General features: G+C 44.1%; 1 protein-coding gene across 4 annotated transcripts in view; it reads right to left on the bottom strand.

The window, feature by feature from the left end:
- Positions 1-20,581, bottom strand: part of ccdc85cb (coiled-coil domain containing 85C, b) — a 52,165-nt gene that overhangs the window by 17,294 nt on the left and 14,290 nt on the right. The window lies entirely within an intron of this gene.

Here is a 20,581-nt window from a genome sequence, read left to right as displayed (position 1 = left end):
AACCAAGGTTGATCCCAATAAAGCGGCACTGTGCTGACTTGAATCAACTTTACCGAGTTCAAATCAGGGACGGGAGCGGATGTGAAGCGCGGAGGTACAGTTTGACTCTGCAGGTGCCAGGGAGCCTGTTATCTAAAAAGGCATGTTTAATTTACAGAGAGAGATCAAAGCCGAGTTACGCACAGGAGCCGCGCTCTGGTAGCTACTCGGGAGCACAACACCGCACGCACGGCTTTATTTTGTTTTGTTTTCTAAGTGGAATTACAGAGAGGCTGAGAGCGGCGACGGCGGGGAAGCTGCTGATGAAAATGATGGGTTGAGGTTTAACAAGATGCACATGAGGACTCACAGCTGCAGGGTGCCGCACACGCAAATGAAACAAAGCTTCTCGCATCTGTTTGGCAACTCTCGTCTTAGTTTGCCTCGACTTAAATGACCCTCACAAGTCCAACACGCATTTAAGCAAGTCGACAAGCACTTTGCAAGCAGGGGGCACCACTGTTCACAAATCAGCCCACTCGAACGCCAACCTGGATTCAGCAGGTTTGCAGTTACATGCACACAGCCACAGATGCTATCAGTTTCAGACATACTTTAGAAACCTCCTGCTGTTTGCATAAACACGTCAGACAGCATACACACTCAGCTGTCTGCAGATCCATGAAGTTTTGGTCAAGCTTATGCTTAACTGGTGTCCTAAATCTACCTTACATTATAGATGCAGAACAACATTTTCAGAACTGAATCTGGAGCCTGTAAGTGTTCTCATGTCAGAATTGGTGCTCTGTATTAAATGCACTTTACCAGAAAAGCAGTGGTAAAGCCCTTGTTGTCTTTCATTCAACTACTGTTGTCTTTTATCTTCTTTTGCATCATTTTTCTTTGTGTAATAATGTGAAACAAGTATGAAGAAAGGGAAATATATCCTATTTTAAAACCCACGGGATCATCAATCTTTTCCCACAACTTGAAAGCAGACAGAGCCAAGTCCAATCGGTCTAACCCCATGACTTTTTTTTTTAAGAAGGGCCAGTGCAGACAACACTTGTTAGCCAGTGACTGGACACCTACAGGAGGCCACAGTGGGACGCTGGCCAGATCTGGTAATCCTCTCTTACTGCCTTGTGACACTCTAATCTGTATTCATCTGCTTGCCTGACCTGCAGCCAGATCTCAAGCTGATTAGGATGAAGGTTCCTCAGCGTTCAGTCAGCAAACAACAAACGAAGAAGACTCTGAAAGGGGAGGGGGGGGCAGAAAATGGATGTTAACTGCTGCTTTTCTCCCCCACTGTTGTGTATGTTGAGATTATTCACAGGGATTAAGATTAAACCATCAGTGTTCGAACAAACTCGTATTTTTTATCTTCTTAAGACCAAATAAATAACAATAAGATGTAAAGATGTACAGTCGAAGGTAAATATTGATGCAGTTTTCCATTTTAACTAGAAAAACAAAACAAAAACAGAATTGGCCCTAAGTGATGGGTTCCACAGACGCGAGCATGAACAGCTTCTTCACATAACACAGCACCATCCCTCCCCTTCTACTCCCCACAAGCCTTTGATGTGTTATAGGAGGCTAAATCTCAAAGTGCATCCCTTCAGCATCACGCACGGCATGATTAAGTTGTCTTTCTCAAATATGTGCAGATCTGCTGTGAGAAAATTCACAAGAACACACACACATACACACACACACACACACACACGCTCAGAGCTGCGGGGATCTGCTCGTGGAATCCAGCCGTCACCCTCTCTCTTTAACACCCGGCTCCGGAGTCATCCTGGTGGGAGAAGGGTCAGGCAATTAAACTGCTCCCTGGCTCCCCTGCCACTCCTTCATCCTTTCATCCCCGCAGCCCCTCCAGCAACACATCCTCTCCCCTGCATCACTCGTCCACAAGGAAACGCTACAGATCATACAGAGATCACACAGCAGAGCCAAAATAACCGCCTTTCAAACCCCAGCTCGGTGCATCTGCTCTTTCATGCACACACAGCCCAACAAAAACAGGATCATGGGAGAGGCTGTTATTATTTATGCACAGCCTGAATGCAATCTTAAACAGGTGAATAAGCGAGTAGAAGATGCTGTGAAGCAGTGAAATATTTCCAACTAGGCTGTAAACAATGCAGCATGAGAATGCCGGAGGCCCTGACAGAGAGAGGAAAATCCGGCCTTTACGTGAGCTATTTTTATATCTGTGCTACTGATGTTTACCCGCTGAACTGAGCTGATGTGAGACTGTATATATCTGTGTGCGCGCCGGACAAAAGGTGACGCAGACGGCGGCACGAGTCCATCCCCCCCTTTCAGCGCGTCGCTTTTTATCACGTCAGTGCCACTGTGACCCACTTCCAGCAGCCACTCCCCTCCTTACCTCCACTCCACTCCCACTTTTCCCTCCATTTCACTACATCCCATTACTTTAACGACTCTCTCCATTACAGCTCTTTTGCTGCTCTGAAAGAAAAAAGAAAAAAGAGGCAGTTTTGAAGAGACTGACCTGATATTATGTCACAACAATAAAAACACATATGAGGCCGTTAATCTGACTGAAAATAGAGTTACAAAAAGTTGTTGTGACCCCGTTTTAAAAGGGTCTGGGCTCCACTAGCTCCCGTTTGGTTGCTACAAGGCTCCAAGCAGCCTATGCCCATCTGTCTATAACAGCCCATCTTGCTGTCTTTGCTGCACGCCTCTAGCAGACAAAAATATCTGCGAGCCAAATCACAAGTGAAACAAGTGTGGAATTTAATACTGCACAAGACAGTGTATGTGTTATAGCAGCGGTCCCCAACCTTTTTTGCGCCACGGACCGGTTTATGTCCGACAATATTTTCACGGACCGGCCTTTAAGGTGTCGCGGATAAATACAACAAAATAAAACTAGTACCGGTATTGAAAAAAAGAAGATTTATTCATAACACACGTGAAAAGACTCAGGAAAACCGAGTTAACGATAACAAAATAACACTGAAAACCGATAAAAACCCTGAAAACCCTACATTTCACACCTGAGCCTCAACTCTCGCGGCCCGGTACCAAACGACTCACGGACCGGCACCGGTCCGAGGCCCGGGGGTTGGGGACCGCTGTGTTATAGTATGAACTGTAACGCACTGTAACATTTCATAGTATGAAATTTAATGCATAATGTCTATTCAGTGTTGAATGGACTTCTGTCGCCATGAAAAAATAAAGACCTTTAAAATGATTTAAATGTTGGAACCTCCGAGGCTGAAACCTGCAGCCAGTGCACTCGTGCCAAAAACTGCAGTTCTTCAAATAGCCGTTTGAGAGCGTCTCCAAATACAAGTCACTCAAGCATAGACTCCTTATGTTTAAAAGACCAACTTTACAGCACAAATAAACAAGTTTATAAACTTTTTATACAAGTTTGTAAAACTTTTAAACTCTAAGAAAAAAGGTGTTGCATTTTTCTCCTTTTGCAACAACAGTATGGTGGTCAATGCTGGCCATTTAAATGATATATTAAGGCTTAAATTGGTAGTTGTTTGGCCACTTTGAGCAACAGTTAAACAGGTCGCTACCAGAAGACATCTAAGAAGCTGGCTGTCCACTTCAGTCAGTAAGTGATTTTAACTTAAGCTAAGCAGCTAACTAATAAAGCTAATGCTAGCTAACAATTACGCCAAACCTTTTGCCCAATTGTGGCACATCTGGTTTAGAAACAAATAAATAAAAACAAACAAAAACAAGTTAGCAACAGCCAACTTTAGGCTTCATAGCAAAAGTCCACAAACCAATGGGTGATGTTAGTGTGTGTGCATCTTTTATATACAGTCTGAGTTTTAAGACTTTTCAGTAAGTGTGAGATTTTGTACGTTACACTGCTGATTAGCAGGACAAGGTGGGAACATTGCAGCATTTCACAATACAAACAAACGTGAACCCTCTCATAAAACCGTGCTCCGCCGCGCTACAACTGGCCAAACCTCCAGAGAGTTCCTTTAGTTTCTGTTTGAGTACTGTTACCTTCCAGGATGATTTATATAGCCTGCACTGAATCACCTCATAATGATAATGTATCATCCACAAGAAATGGCAGAATTAGTGTCACTGTGATGGATAGCGTATGTATAATATCATTCTCCTCCTTAAATCTGTAGCCTGCTTTTCCATCTCTTTATTAGTTCTTTTTCTCTGTCACACCCTCGGTGCATATGTTTCAAACCCCCGAGTGGAACAAAAAGGTACGCCTGATGTTATCGGAGGTCACGGCAGAAGAGGGGGTTTCAACAATTATATTGACGAGTCTTAAAATTAGACCACACATATACATTTACAATCGACATTGGGCAGATAGTGGCGGGAATGTTACAAAAACCAGCCTCCGAGGTCTTTGTTACATCAAAGTAGCTTTGGTAAAGCAGTATGGTTAAAAAGGACCAGGCTTTGGAATCCCCTTATGTTTTCAAGTCAGATCCCAGGGCTGTTTAGAAAGCCTGCAGTGCATTGAAATCACTCTGCTTTTATTATTCCTGGCTCGGCTCTGGCTTTCATCTCCTATTCACAGCTGTATCTCAGTGTTTTAGTGCAGAGACATGTATATTCTCTCAGCGACGTGCGTGTCTGTGTAGCATGTATGAGTGCTTATGCACAACATTTTGAAGACAGGGAATGCATGTGGGGTGTATGGGTGTCTAAGCTGACAGTGTGAGCTCATGTGGGAGGGTGAAAGGATGAGTGAGAGGGTTCGAGCGAGAAAGGGGATTTTTTTTAACCCATCTGTGATACGTGTGTGTGTGTGTGTGTGTGTGTGTGTGTGTGTGTGTGTGTGTGTGTGTGTGTGTACACACATGTGTTCAAGGCGGGAATAGGTTGGGTCAATTACCTCAAGATGTTGAAGAAAGTGAAACAGTATGGACTGTTTCTGCTTTTTTCTACACTTACACCCGAGTCAGTGGTCAAATCAGTTCCACTGGTTACATAAAGCTTAAATCGTTATACTAAAATAGCTTTATTAACCGGCAACTTTAAAAATCTCAGTTTGGAACGAGCCGTATTCATGGTGGGAATCTGAAAGAGGTCCACCTTAAAAGCTGAAAAAGGGGGTGGAAAAGAGCAAAGGCAGAAGAGAATCAAAGACATGGAGAGACGCCACTCCCTCCAGCCAGCAGTCAGAGCAGCAGTAAACATTTAAATGTAATGTTTGTCTAAGTAGCTGCAAAAGTAATTCCTTGAATTATTGTTCCATCACTTTATTGCTTTTGTAAAAACCCATTAATTGCTGAACTTACCCTTAAACCCAGTGAGGATGGAGCTTACATGAGTGCGTCATCATAAGGTGTGTGAAGTACAGTCACCACCTCCAGTCACGGTGTTGTAACTGTTGGAAATGCATTGCTTGCATAACATGCCACATTAAAAGTGGCTCTTCAAGCACCTTCAGCTGCTCTTAAACAGTGTGCACAAAATAAGATGCTAAATTTTAACCTGTGAATACAGATTAGCCTCCATTTGCGTTGCCAGGTGCAAATTTGCATCAACTCAGTTGATTACATAGGCTTTGTATGAAATCAAGCATGACGAAAACAGGTTTGGTGTGAAGGCACCATTAATGCTAGCCCATACCAAGCTACACACCGGTTCACCACAGTCTCTTCTCATAATGCATCTTCTGGCTTAATAAATGGTGTATCTGTCGTGACTGATGCTCTCACTTTTCTGAGATGGGGTCTCGCTGCCTCCAACTTTCCATGTAGCACTTGAACGGCGAGGAGTGCAGCATGACTGATAAAGCATTTTTAAGAGTGATACCAGTGGCTATATTTGTTGATTAAAAAAAGAAAATGTAAAAAAAATTGTGAAATTAGCTTTTTTCCATTTTTGGCTTCCAAACATTAAGCTAGCAAAGATGACAAACAGACGGTACATTCATTTCACAGCGTTGCTTTCTTTTTGTCTTGATGTTGCAAGTCTAACAAACCTCCGCCCTTGCGTAAAAATGAAACTTTCATTAAACATTCATTGGCCAGTTCATCAAGATGATGGAAAAGGAAACTGTGTTCAACAAACAAAGAAACAAAAAGGAAAAGTATTCAGTGACATTTGCCTGCAGAGCCTTTCTGTGCTCCATAATGTAGTACTGTGTACTGTCAGCTCAACGAGATGTTCAATTCAGGCAGATTAGTTGGGAAAATCCTTCCCTAAGGAGACTGGTTAGAATGGTCAGGAATGTCAGATTGAAGATGGAAAAGTTGAGCTATAAGAGTTATGTCCAAGAAAGAATTTTTGATTACTGATGTGCATTTGTGTCAAAAGTGAAGAAATTAAATGTTTGAGATTTATTTATTTTTTCCTGTGACATTTTAGCCCGGAGTGGCTGAGGAACCCAAAGAAACAGGGTTTCAGGCTTTCCTTTCTAGATGAACCGTTTTAATTTATCAATTACGTTTATAAAAACTGCAATAAAAACAAGCTAACATTTCATGTGCTGCATTCTGCAATCCACAAATACAGGCATGCACTTGGCCAGTTAGTTCCTTTGCTTGGATGCACAGTAATCGGTCATAGCCAGGGTGAACTGGCCAAGGGAACAGAGAAGAACAAGTTAAGTGTGCAACCATGCTGCATTAATGAGGGGGATGGCAAAACCTGGCAACCCAACCACGTAAACCACGGGCTCCTGGAAGGTCTTCAAAGCCTCAACTGGCTCATCAGCCGGCGGGGAGCTAACCCCATCTGACAAGACATGGCACCCACTCCAAGGGAGCGAGAGCGCCTCACCTCCCCACGCACTCTCCCGTGCGCGAGTCCGTGCATGTGTACGTGGGAGAATGTGCTGCGGAGAGAAGCGAAACATGTTTTGTTTTTTTGTTTTCTGTCATGTGCATGAAAATGTGAAAGTGTGTCTTCGCGTGTGACAACAGTGCAGCGTTGCTTTACGCTCGAGGGGAGACGACCCCTGCCGAGTGATTAGCGTGAAAGTTAAAATTGTCAAACGAGCTCCAGAGGGAAGGCTCGTGCGCGTCGACAGCTTAAACACTGACCAGGTGAGATCGGCTCTTTAATCATTTGCTGCTTGTCAGTTGGAAACAAAACCAAACACCAACAGCTCAGCGCGGCTTCAGCGCAGAGAGAAACTACTAGAGGAGGTTTTTGCCTCGGGGAGTTTTGGGTGGCATAAATATTTCACGCACTTTGGTGTATCACATGAATAACGTGGCCTTACGAAGCATTGTGTGGGCATGCAGTGGAAAGTAGACAGTTGAATGGATGTAAAGTGCACCTTGGACCTTGACCACAATAAAAATACTGAATAAACAAGCTTTGTGTTCTCGGTTTAAGAGTAACAGCAGGTCTTTCTCTCTGCTAAGCATTAACTTTCAGGACTTGTGAAGAGAGAAATGAATCTGACCATCAGTAAATTAAATCGGCAATTACAAGGTTAATATTTGGTTTACACGCCGTTTTCTGGACAGTTTTCTTCCTATGGAAGATGGAGTTTGGTTCAGTGTCCCATCCTGACAGAAAAACAACATAAAATTTTTTAAAAAGTCACATGCCTAAAAGTGAAAGCACCGAATCACAGCAGAATACAGCGTCCCCTTTTCTCTGATTTCAAAATAAAGACCAAAACTTTCAAAATCAAGGTTTTCAAAGTAAAACATAAAAATATTTGTGTGTTAAAAGAAGGACAAAACTCTCAAATAAATAAAAACATATGGAAAGGCCGGCCCTCCGAACCTTGTTAAAAACAAGTTTGGAGAGAAAAGCAGTGGGACACCCAAACTGCTCTTCAAGTACACTAACAGGCTTCTGTCAGTTGGAAAGGTTCTCTCAGTCCAGAAGTCTAAACACATTACAACATAGGCTTTCCACTTGTTTCCTGCTTCTTGCATCCTCGTCTGGCCTCATATTTTCCAACGCAGATCAATCTGTCTGGATAAACAAACGGATGCTGGCATCGAATCCCTATCGACTTTGTCCAATTCCCCACGGTAATCATATCCTGTTATGCATCTAATCATGACAATTTCAGACATTCACAGTTACGCACAGGTCAGCTGGGGCTCTTCATAATGTCAGAGGTTATTCGCTTCCATTGAGTGGAAATTGAAAACTAATTCTCTGACGTCCAACGATCGATCGCTCTGTCTGCTTCGACGGTGGCAGAGAAAGAGGGAGAGAAGCCCGATTTATTTATAGGTACTCCAACAGACAGCGACGCTGACGCACGCCTTGTTCCCATCGCACATCCTGCCCGACAAAGTGATGCCTCCCTCCGCTGTCTCCTCAGCTCGTCATCACCACCCTTGCAGGGTCAGCGGATGCCTTTGCACGTCTGCACCTACGGGCGTCGGGCTGAAAATACGGCTGCAATACAGTACGTGTGATATCCGTGTGCGTCACTGATTACGTACACTGTATGAGGCCACACATTAACGCACAGACATTTTTGTATGTTTTTTTTATGGGAGATCTCCAGGGTGACTGCTAGCAAGGCTGTCAAAAATCAATACATATGGTTTAGCGCTTGCATTGCTTAAGTGCTCTACAGTACTAGGCCACTTCTCAGACTACTGCCCCATGCTCTTAATCTTTTGATTAGGCTAAAAGAAAGGCAATCAGGCAGCTAGTTGAGTTCAATCCTGTGAAATCAAAGCTGTGGGCTTAATTTAGTCCCCACCCTTACTGTCCGTGTGTGTGTGATGGCTATTCACTGCGAGACAAAACAGAAAAAGATTAGTGACATTTTGTAGATGGATTAGCTGGTAGCTATTGTTTGCCTTCACACTGCCGTCCCGAAACCCTTCAGCCTACTCCTGCACAGCGCGTAAGTTCTGTTATTTAGCAGATAAACCTTTTTAAAATCATCCTTTACTCCTTGGTTTACTGGCCGATCAAGGTCAGGAGCCAAACTACAAGATAAATGGACATTAAAAGCGCTCCAGTACTAATTTAAGAAGCTGTCAAGGGCTCGCTAAAGCTTTCAGGGGTGAGCCATATATTCTGTTCAGTCTATGCTGATTCCAAGGACCAAAAAAGGCTTTACCGATATCTCACGCTCGGCAGCACTCAAGGCCCTCGACAATGAAGGTCAAGGGTCATAACTCTTGACTGACTCGGGGACGGGACGCGTCCTTCCTCTAGATCAGCAACCATTTTCTGCTGGCGCAGAAGATGACGATGGTGGAATTAGTGCGTTTCTGTGTATTTATTTTAAATAACAGCACACAAAACTGCACAATCCCCTTTGTCTGAATACATTCCAGTACAATGCAGCCATTTAGATGGGATGATTTGTTCGGGGGATTAGGAGTGCTTTATGAATATTTACTTGTTGAGTTAAATCATGTTTTAGCCAACAAAATAAAATGAAAAAAAATAATAAAAAGAACATTTTTGGAAATGTCAGCGAAAACAACAATTTAACACGTGAGTCTGGACGACAGATTCAAAGATATGTTGCCTGTAAACATGTGGATGTCATCAACGTGAAACCCCACAGTGCCCACGGAAGGCTTTGCAGAAGAGGCTTAAGAGATGGCTGGCTTTACCTCGCACAACCCACAACCCACCGCAGTGTGTAAACAAACACCAGAGGGCATTGTGGGTAGAGAACGTCCCCCCAGAGCCCACGGCCCTATTTAACCTCATTCCTCTCCCGTTACCACGGTTTCAGCACCGCAAACCCAATAGCAGCCTCATTTGCATAAATCTGCATTCTTTTAAAAGCCTGTCTGACTGACTGCTGAGCTGGCAAAGGTTGTGCTTATGTAAGCAGAGTCTAAGAGCGAGCAGTTAGATGGTAAATACAGGGGACGTTCAACACTGAAACCCCTTTATTATCGGCCTCTGAAAATCCCATCTCCCGTGTGGGTTCTGATGCAATCCGCAAAGCGGGGCTTTTTCTTCCAATCCTGTGAAAATAACATTTCCAGTGACATCATGCGGAGGTTTCATTACTGTTGATGCCAATATCAACCGCCAGTGATTTCACTGCAATGTAAATCGGAGAAAACAAACGGGGAAAAAAATGAGGGCAAGATTCAGCTTGTGACTGCGCTATTTAATCTATGAGCCGACAACATCTGTCTTGCTATGTGTCGACATGGACGGTATTTATGTCGACTACATCTCAAAACAAAGAATTACATGTGACAACATGTAGGAAATCCCGAAAATGACTTTGCATAAGAATAAAAGTAAGAAGGGGTAAGTTAACTTAATGCAGAGTCGTATAGGTGCAGCTCTCACTGCTGCCGGTGCAAGGACAGAAAGAAGCAAGAAAGTTTGTTCAACGCTTACGGTTTAGCGTCTGGTCAGAAAAAGTTTTCGACCAATATATGGGTCCTATCAGTCGATATCAGAGACGGGGAAACACCACTCAAACTTTCTATGAGTGTTAACGTTGCATCGTTTGTTCACCAGAGGACACTCTGCAAAGTGAGCTCGCAACACCGCAAACATCAACCAGCTGATTCGAGTAGTCACTGACGGCATCAAAGTCATCCATGACTTCCTGCGATGAAAAAACGAAATTATTTTTAAACGCATACTTTTTTAGGCATGTATCGATATCGGTCTTAAACATCCTACATCAGTCGGGCTCCATTTCTAATTGCACAACTAGTCGAGAGTTTTGTAACAGCATGAGGACAATTCTCACAAACGAACATAAAAGCCTGTCCATGCGCTGGAGTCATCTGGAGATGTACCAAAAGGGGCTATTGGCACAGTTACTGCCACAAAGAGAAAAAAGGTCTTATGTAAGAGCTGTTCAGATAGACAGTATCTCATCCAAACCACAGCTTAAAATTGGATTGATGCTGGATCCGAGTTCGCTCCCATAACAGTGATTTGAGAAACGGTGAAGCTAAGCGAAGGCGACAGCACTTATACTCTGCAGTCGTCAGGAAAGAGGGCCATTAGAAAGGAAACAGGAGAATGACAGCAAGGCGTACAGTAGGGAGACAGGAGACACTGTGCAGGCAGGACAGAAACAGGCATAATAACAAAGGGAATTCTATTATAGCCTCCATTATGAATGGTTAGAGCTGGCTGGACTGAAGTCTCCACTACAGAGGAAAACAACACAAGCCAGGAATCATTATCCACGCCACTGATATTATCCCCTCAATTTTGTTGTTTTTAGCTCCAAGTAAAACTGGCCAGTCTGTCTAGCTTTGAAACGTCTGCATCCTTTTCTGCAGGAGAAGCGTTCATAACAAGTCCAAACAGGGGCGCGCTGCTAATAAACACATTTGCAGACACAGGATGTGTTTAACCTCTCCCCGACGTGAGGTTCCTGCAGCAAAGTAACAATTTAATCGAAGCGAACAAGTCCTCCTTTTCCCTTTGATGGCAAGATGACACCTAGCTGTTCCAGATGGATACAAACAAAAGACTTCTTCATCTAATATTTAAGTGCATGAAAGATAAAGTCAAAGGTGTGAAACCTGAGGGAGAAGAGGAGTCAAGTGAGCGTAAATGCCGGCGACCTTTGAGGAAGAAAGTATTACGAGTTGTGACAAGCACACATTAGGCTCCACTCCTGGTTATTTTGGTCACGTGGCAGGCCTGAGAGAGCAGGGCAGCACTGAGGCCTCGCCCAGGCCTGCTAAGCTTTCCTGAGGTGCCTGATCAGTCCAAATGTGTGCAGCTAAAACTGATCTAGAGCCAGTGTCCTTCAAGATGGACCACTAGTCTCTTCATAGCTCTGCTTCAGTGGCATCTTTAGTAAAATCCCTGTGCCGAATTGAGCGAACACTGAAATTTGCTCCTTTTCTCTCTCTCATAAATTGAGTGCGGACCCCCCGGTTGAGAACAACTGCTTTCATATTATTCCAATATGCCAATAACGATTTGTTTCAACGCTAAAATGAAAAAGTTAAAGAGAAATGGAGCCCGTGGTGACAAATACCCGAGCGGCGCTCTGTACTGGCAGAGGTTTAAATACTTTGTAAAGAAGCCCAATCAATAAAGTAAGCAGCTCCAATCATGTGAGGGTGATTAATTATACGAGTAAACACTTAACTAATGAAGCTAATGAACGGCTTCGTGGAAGCGGTGCCGTTGCAAACATTAACTCTACTTCCAGCCGACCACCGGTGCCGCCACCCGTGTCGGCCGACCCTAAAATTTAGAGCTTTAGATTCAATCGGATAATGGAGTGGATTAAAGCATTATAGATAACTGTAACCCAGCATATAGGGAGAGTTTAAAATCCCATCGCACACACCATGCGGTGGTACATCACAAGGGTCCCAATTCCATAAGTGCCAGTGTAGCAGTGAAGCGCTCCATGCTTTTAATAGGCCTAAACCCTGCCTCTGACTTTACAGTCATTAGGTTTATTAGTGTAGCTTGTTCACGCGCACACATACACGCATGAGTTCAGAATCCCAGGAACAAATTCCATTAGCGAGTAAGAGTAGAGGTTTATGGCCAGATGGTTAACCTGCCTTGAATCAGCCTACGGTAAAAGACACACATACAGACACACACACATAAATGCCTCATAAAGCTTAATGGAAACTCATCAGTTGGTAATTTTATTATACAAGACCTCCCCGGCACCCCATCGTCTGGTCGTCAAGTCACACTTTCTCTCTGCGTGATGCATGGCTATCGTTCGCACAGCGGGGTGGTTACACAGGCTGTTTGGTTTGAAGCCTCTGATGGGGGCAGGATCTGAAGCCCGTTTTATGTCAATCTGACAGATGCAATCTTTGAAGATGTTTTTTTGGGGTCTGGCTGTCATAAATAAAATGTAGAAGAAGAAAAAAAATGTGAGGGGACCATTTTTCACTGGGAAGTTATAAGTGTGGCAGGAGCTGCCGCTGGCTGCTGAAGCCGCTGAACTTTAGAAGGTGGTTGAGTGAAATATGCACTGGACTGGGATAATAATTTTAACGACCAGGATTGGATTTTTATTTCACGAATGCCTCAAAACGTCTCCAGAAACTTCATGCAAAAACTATTTCAGCTTGTCCAAAAGTAACAACTTTACAGGCTTAAACAGAAGCGTCACCTCCACACCGAACGGTCGACCTACTTCAGTTGACAAAATCGAGCTACGTTGATCAGCGAGTTCATCGGCTATCTGGAGCAAACTCTCCCATTAAGCCCATTAGCCGTTCTTCTCCTGATTGGCCGCCGCTGTTAAGCAGAAGGTTTGAACTACTGGGGAGGCAAAAGGCACCAGACACCAGTCAAGAACAAAAGCGGGGCTAACTTTATCTCGGCGAGCACGGTTGGGTCACGCGCTGCTTGGCCTCCATTGTCGTTTGCGGAGCCAGCTGTCCTCTGGGAGTCGCCGTGTCAGCTCAGATTAGCAGTGAGTGACACAGATCAGAACAAGACAGCGGTCACCAGGTGGTCTCTGACTCCACTGATTGTACTAACAGGCCTACAGTAAAAACAGAGGGTAGTGAGCAGTAAATCTCCAACAGAATCCAGTTGGGAAAAACGTTAGTGTGTCAAAAGGAAAACGGAGGATCAGGCTGGGGGCAAACAAATTTGCACACACTTACAGATGAACAGAGTATATAGGAGTTCCAAAACATAAGCGGGAGGTAAATCTTTCTAACTGGACTCAGCCCTCAGCGTTTTTGTGTTTCATTTTTAAATGGAGGCTTTTCAAACCTCTAATCATCTTACTGTAAAAGCTCCAGATTAGCAAACAGGAACATATGTTAGCTTTTTTTTGTCCTTGACAATATTCTCATGTCTGTCTCCGTTTAAAAATTCCACTTAATCCAACGTGTTCAGCGAGAGGAAGCTTCTCCTGTTGGGAGATTTTTTTCCCCCCTCTTCTTCCTTTGTTCTCATGCTCTGCGTCTTCAGATTTCCTCTCAGTTTAAAAACACGCAGGCTGTGAGCGTCTTGGCCTTCTTGTCTGTGTCAGCCCTGTGACAGCCTGGCCTTTCACTTCAGAGTGTGCGTCGGGAAAGCTTCAAGCAATGCTGCACAGGACGGGATGGATGGGATGGTGTTCAGTCCATGAGGTGTCCGCACAGAGACCAAAAAGACGCGCAAAAATGAAAACTTAAACCGCTGCAGGCTGACAAACTGATGTCAGCTGCTGTGTCTTCACCAGTTTAAAAGTTAGTTTCACGTACATTTCTAATGTTTCCTTGCCAACCTAGTGGAAAAAAAACGAATCCGTGCATAAAATTCTCAACGCTCTCACACAGCACGGAAATTAAAATGACGACATTAAGGCAAAGCGGCCGATTTGCCTTCCCACCTGGTGGAATATGACCTCTTCTGTCACATTTTTCTTTCCGCATGTGGAATCCCACGAGGCAGCTCAGCAAAAAGGCATCTTCACAGACACAGAGTTACGTTACTCACCTGTTTGTTTTTTAAACAGCGTAACAACAATAGACTGCACTCACTGCACCTTTCATCCAAGTTCCTGTCAGCACGCCATTCTTATTGACTTCCCACAGAAATGTAAAGAGTCAAAGAGGCCCCACCCGAGAGCCATTAACATCTGCGGCCTTGCAGCAATCACAAGTTCACATTCCATATTTTACAGTGAAAGCCATAATTCACATTATAAAAAACATGTAAATAAGCGAACTTCAGACCACCACGGAGACGTCTGATGGTGACAGAGCAGTTAAGAAGTTGGATCCGCTCCAAGCTGGATCAGTTGTGAAACACACTGATGGCGATATGCAAGTTTATGAAAGCCTGGCTACAAAAGAGATTTGCATAGTGTTGCATTTGGTGGATTACGCTAAAGGCTGGAATGTGAAAAGGGGAGTGTACAAGCCAGCCCTTTAAAAAGCATCAATCATTCAAATCAGCGTCGTGGGAGCACTTTTAATAAGCCAATCATCGCTGAGACCGAGGGTAACGCCACTCACAAAGTGCTGTCAAACCCTGACAAGCTGTGCGGTGGGACACTGGCCTCCAATGACTGGTTAGTGAGCATTAGGGAGCTAATCTTGCTAATGCCTCCAGGCAGCTATCCGGGCAGTTATTTTGAAGGTGCTAGCTCAGGGGTCTGCAACCTTTAAGACCCAAAGAGCCATTTGGAGCCGGTTTCCACGCAAACGAAAACACTGAGAGCCGCAAATACTTTTTGACATCTAAAATAAGATAACACTGTATATATTGTTTTTTACCTTTATGCTTTGTGTGAGCAACTAAGGTGTGTTGCTTATGAAATCCATGAAGTGCTACAGAGAAAATTACATTTTATTTATGTAATTAACACATTTTGAACTCTTAAAGAAATATAACCAAAGGAAAGCTGAACTAAAATGATCCATGTAGCAAACAAAAACTGTTGGGAGCCACCACCCTCATATCGCCTTTGGGCTTTTGGAGCCTTGACCTGACTTTTAAAAAAAAATAATTGGAAAAAAAAAAAAAAAAAAAGCACGATGCTGCTGAAAAATGAGTATTTTACCAGGTTAATGTGTGTGGTCGGGTGCGGTCGCAGCACCGCTGCAGGGGAGGGGACGCACCTGAGCGGCACCCGCAATCACGCCTCGCCGCCTTAACGTCTGTGCTCTCTATGCTGTTGTTGGTGTGTGTCGGGCTGTGAGCTGAAAAATACAGCCGGCTGTGTGCGTACAGCAACCGTGTGTGAAAAGTGGTCAATAAAGAGATGCTGAAAAGCGTGTTCATGGAAACATCGTCGGGTCTGCCGTGATATGTTTACTTCTGCTCCTGAACCTCTGCGCACAGCGTCTGCAAATCAGGGCTTTCATCTTTACGCAGGACTGTAAGCTGCCATCTGTGAGGCGTGAGCGGTGTTTGTTTTTAACATAGTTCACGGTGGAGAACAGCTGCTGACAGCTGGGTTGGAAGTCTCGATAAATGCACGGCGTTTCGGCGGGTACACCGGCTTCCGCGAGTGTGACGCTTATTTTGAGCGATGAAATTTTATTTTTATATTTCAATGTCACAATAATCTTCCAATTTAGAACTACAAGTTTAAAAAAAACCCAACTAACATAAATAAAATACACTTCAGCTAAATACTTCTAATTTATTTCCCAAACCAGGCGGAGCCGCACTATAAGGACTAAAGAGCCGCAGGTTGCCGACCCCGAGATAGATGAATTGGGAGAGAAAGCCACAACTACAGTTTCAGTGGTCACCAGGACCCAAAACTGCATGTGTGAAATCTCAAGGCAAATTTTATATATAGAAACAAAAAAAAACACCTTAAAGCAGCTGCCCAAAAATAAGGTTTCTAAAGCTATTTTATCCCTCTTGGGTTATATTAACTTTACAGCTTTGTTATCAACACAGAGAGCCAAATGTCTCAGGATCATCCATGCAAAGCACAGATATGAGAAGAACTCATCTGCATTTTTACTACGATAACACGTAAATATGCCTGCCTCTGCCGTGTGCGCGCATCAATGCAATCACCTGATTGTCGACTCGTGTTACAAGTTTTCGTTTCTCAATTCTTGAAGTGCCAAGTCCCCTACAGCGTGGCTGATATCGGGAAAGAAGTGAACAGTGTGGAATCCCAATCATCAGCACCCAGCAGGGCCGGCCTAAATTACTAATATTGTAGAAAAAAAACAAAACAAAAAAAAAATACATTAAAATTGAGCGGATTCCTCAGATTCCTTACAAAAAAAAACTTTACTGTGTTCGGTGCTTGGTAGAAGAGCTTTAGGAATCACTTATGTGACTCAAAAGGTATGCAGGGCAGAATGTAACTTGCACTTTGTACCTCCAATGTAAAACACAGTGATAAAGTGGGAGCTGTGGAGCAGAGATAAAAGGCTTTCCTCTGGTGAAATATTTACTCCTCTGAAAATGAAAGTATGTTAAGTCAGTGCCAAGTCCTTTTTTCAGCACTTAGTAATGTGCATTGTTCAGTGCGCTGCAGGTGTAGTGATGTTTCTAGCTCCTTAGTCTTTTTCTGTGCGTCTTCTTCAGACGTTTTTTTAAGCAGAAGCACTTAAGGTTACTGTGGATAGCCTGTTTTGTCTCTTTTAAAGCCGTGAGATATTTCCTCTCTTTCTTTTATACTTTGCCCCTCGTCCTTCCCATCAGCTCCACCAATAATTTGGTCTCTTCTTTATTTAGGCGCCTTTAATGCTTTTGGTTTTCTCTCCTGTTCATGTTTCCACGTTCATGTGCTCAGATCTTCTCTCCCTCTTGCACATTTTTCTTAAGCTTTAGAATTTCTCAGATTTCCCCTCATCAGCTGATGGTCACTGACGTGAGCTCCCTGAAAACCTCCTCTGTCAGCCTTTCCACTCGCTTGCTGCACCGCGAGCTGCATGTCTGTGCTTTTATTTTACTTTGTGGCTTTCTATGAAAGTGTTATCTCATCCAGCATTTCTCCCAAACAGTGAATGAAACTTCTGCACGGAAAGTGCTTACACTGTATCTTTCATCTTGTTACACGTTGTATAAATGCTCCACCTTACGTAGCTTAACTGAGCTCAAACCGCTACCACATGGCACAGCCTCCCTTTTCGTCTCTTTCCGCTGAATGCCCAGTTATTGTTCAGTGCACATGTGCTGACTACGAGGAGGCCCCCGCAGGTACGGAGCGCACATTCCTGCTCAAGGGAGGCCTGATTTAAAGTCACCAGCCTCCATCGAGATACATTCCTCTGCAGCAAGATTCAACCTGTTTAGAAGTTCCCCCCCCAAAAACAAAAATAACTAAAGCTGACAGGAGAAATTTGTCAAGATGTACAGCGAGATGTATGGCAGGAATGAGCACAGCAAAAGAGGTGCCTCTCTGTGGAGAAAGCGCTGTAAAGCACACCCCATAACGCTGAATAAAAAGGGTATAGTATCCTAGCAACTGGCAAAAAGGGAACACCGCTTGCTCTGCAGTGTCCTCCGTTGCTCCTGGATCTTCAACCTTGCATCGTTCTTACAGAGGTTCCCCCTCAGCAGCCCCCTCCCTTCTCTCATACTCTATTCTTCCGCTTCCTGTTAGGACACTCTATTGCACCCCAGTGAGGGGCACTTTCATCAAGCACACATGTCATTTAACACTGCTATGTCATCTAAAGGGTTTAAGAGAGTGCATCGGTTTATTCAGCGCCTATCATACGCAGGGCTACATGCCACGTATTCAAAAGAGTGGTGGGCAGAGATATAGCACTGGAGCCTGCTCTTCAAATCCTTTTTAAACAGAAGCCCTCCCCTCCAAACCCTCTGCCACGTTTGAGATCCGTGGCACAGCTACAACATCAAGCGGTTTAATCCACTTCCATGTTTTGCAGACTGAGAGGAGATTTAGCAAAGAGGAGTGGGTATACAGGAGATAACGTAGGGCGAAATGTCTCTGGAAATTCCCCATGGCTGCTTTTGCTACTCCGTCTACAAATATAGTGACGGGTGTCTGCGAAGACAGACACGGGGTCAGAGTGGCTTCCTCAAGAAAAAGGACGGTTTTAGAATACGAGATGTTTGTTTGTGGGCAAAAATTAATAGGCCAAGTGTGACTGGACTTGATGGTGAGGTAGTGAAGTCAGTTCTGGTGAGTCACTTTGCTTGAAAATCACAAACTAAAGCGTTGGCCTTGGTGAAGGACACACTCTGCAAGCGCCCTTTGTGTCCTTCTGTGCTGTGGCATCTGCATATGAGGATGTGTGGGGTCAACCGGTCCACTCAGACAGACGGCATAGAAAATATCCCAGCTGCAACGTTTCCGTAAATTTCAAGAAGATTATATCATATTTAGTTTTAGTACATCTTTGCTTGTGGATGTTTTTTTTGGACACTTTGAGATTAGCCCGTTTAGCCCCACTGGCAACAATTGTTGCCAAAGTTTATCACTGTCATTTTCGACTCACAATAAAAAATCTCAAAGGTACTAATGCAACTTTTTCCACTTATATGCTAGTAGACAACTTAGACAAAGGTTTTGATTTTTAAAAAATCGTTTCCAAGTGCTTCCTATCGCATGACATCATCTGCTTCCCGCTCTTTCTGGCTGAAGACATGGCGGATGCAAATCATCCTGGAAAGAGGTAATTTTCATAAATTTCTTATGACTTTCACCCCAAACATATTTATAATTATTTAATCATTCAAGTCTCTAGAGTAACCCTCCCCAAAAAAATTGTACCTAGGATAAATATTTTTTTGTTCATGGGCTTATTTCTGTGAGTGGCAACAAAAGTTGCCAGTGGGCACATAGCATGTCGCTAACTAAAGGAAAACACTGTCTGCAGGATTGCTCCTAATTTACTTATTTAAAATTGTAGAATGATGTACAATGGCTCATTTTAGTCCTTTTAGAATAATTCCTAGCTAAATAAATTCACAGGTATTCAAGGCCTCTGTGTATAGGATTTTTATACATTACCATACATCATTTTCTTGCTAGCTAAAATTCGCTTGCTAGCTAACATGTATGTTGTCCTTTCCTTAGGTACACCGTAGCAGAGATCCTGGCCATGCTGCAGGACTCTGAAACTGTGGCGGACATCACAGTTGTGCCTGAGTCAGAAATGCACGCACATGACACAGACTGTGACAGTGACCAATCTGATGATGAGGCCACTGGTGACCATAACCGCCTCCCATCAAGAATACTCAAAGGTGAAGGCTTTCTACCTAATTCGGACATGCAGCTGCCAAATCCCCCCGATGATGATCCTGGGTGCTCATCCTCAGTGAGTCAGGGTCCAAGTGTGGTTCTTGGCCTGGCAGAGAAAGCTGAAGTGCCACCTGGAGTCAAGTTTTACCACGACAACCTCTTCACAACCCTGTCCCTGGTGGATGAGATGACCCTGAGAGGCTATGGCAGCTGTGGCACGATGCGACAAACTCAGCTCCATAACGTTCCCTTCACAGCACCCCAGACCTTCAAGAAGACACCCAGAGGAGATGCTGAGTATCTGGTTGAGGCAGAGAAGCTGATTGTAAGGTGGAATGACAACAGCGTGGTCACCGTGGTGTTGAACATGGAGAGGGAGTTCACCGAAACTGAGGCGAAGAGATGGAATAAACAGAAGCGGACTATGGACAAGGTCAGACAGCCCAAGTGTATCCAGGACTACAACACACACATGGGACGAGTGGACCTGCATGACCAGTTTGTCAGCCGCTACAGAGTCAACATCCGGTCCAAGAAGTGGTGGTGGCCATGCTTCAGCTGGGCCCTGAACAGTGCCATGGTGAACAGCTGGTGCTATTACAGGTACACAAGGCTGTATGTTATTTAGTGATATCACAATCGAGTTGGTGATGTTTGACTCGAGGTCATCGCTAGTGCTCTTCGGTCGACAAGAGCAACAGTGATGATATCCAGACCAACATCACAAACTCAAGTGTGATATTGCTTTTACAGAACATTCTACATATGGGGCATGACGTTGTAGAAAGGATGAAACGATGCACATTCATGCATCTATCATGCTTGTTTTGTCATTCATTTAGGTCCTGGAAAAGCGGGGAGAAGGATCTCCTCTCCTTCCAGAGGCTGGTAGCCCAGACCCTCCTCCTGCGCCATGGAACAAAGCCAAGTAGGCAGGGCAGAAGATCTTCAATGGCGGTGGCGATAACTGATGCCACCAGGTTTGATAATTTGAACCACTGGCCCTGCAACACTGGTAGCAGGTACAAGCGATGCAAGAACTGCGGCGGACGC

The sequence above is a fragment of the Copadichromis virginalis genome, linkage group LG15 (genome assembly GCF_057382275.1).
Source record: "Copadichromis virginalis isolate Kocher_CV1m ecotype Utaka linkage group LG15, C_Virginalis_male_GT1.1, whole genome shotgun sequence".
Taxonomy (NCBI): Eukaryota; Metazoa; Chordata; class Actinopteri; order Cichliformes; family Cichlidae; genus Copadichromis; species Copadichromis virginalis.
The sequence above is the reverse complement of the archived record's forward strand: the minus strand, read 5'-3'. Positions and strand labels throughout refer to the sequence as shown.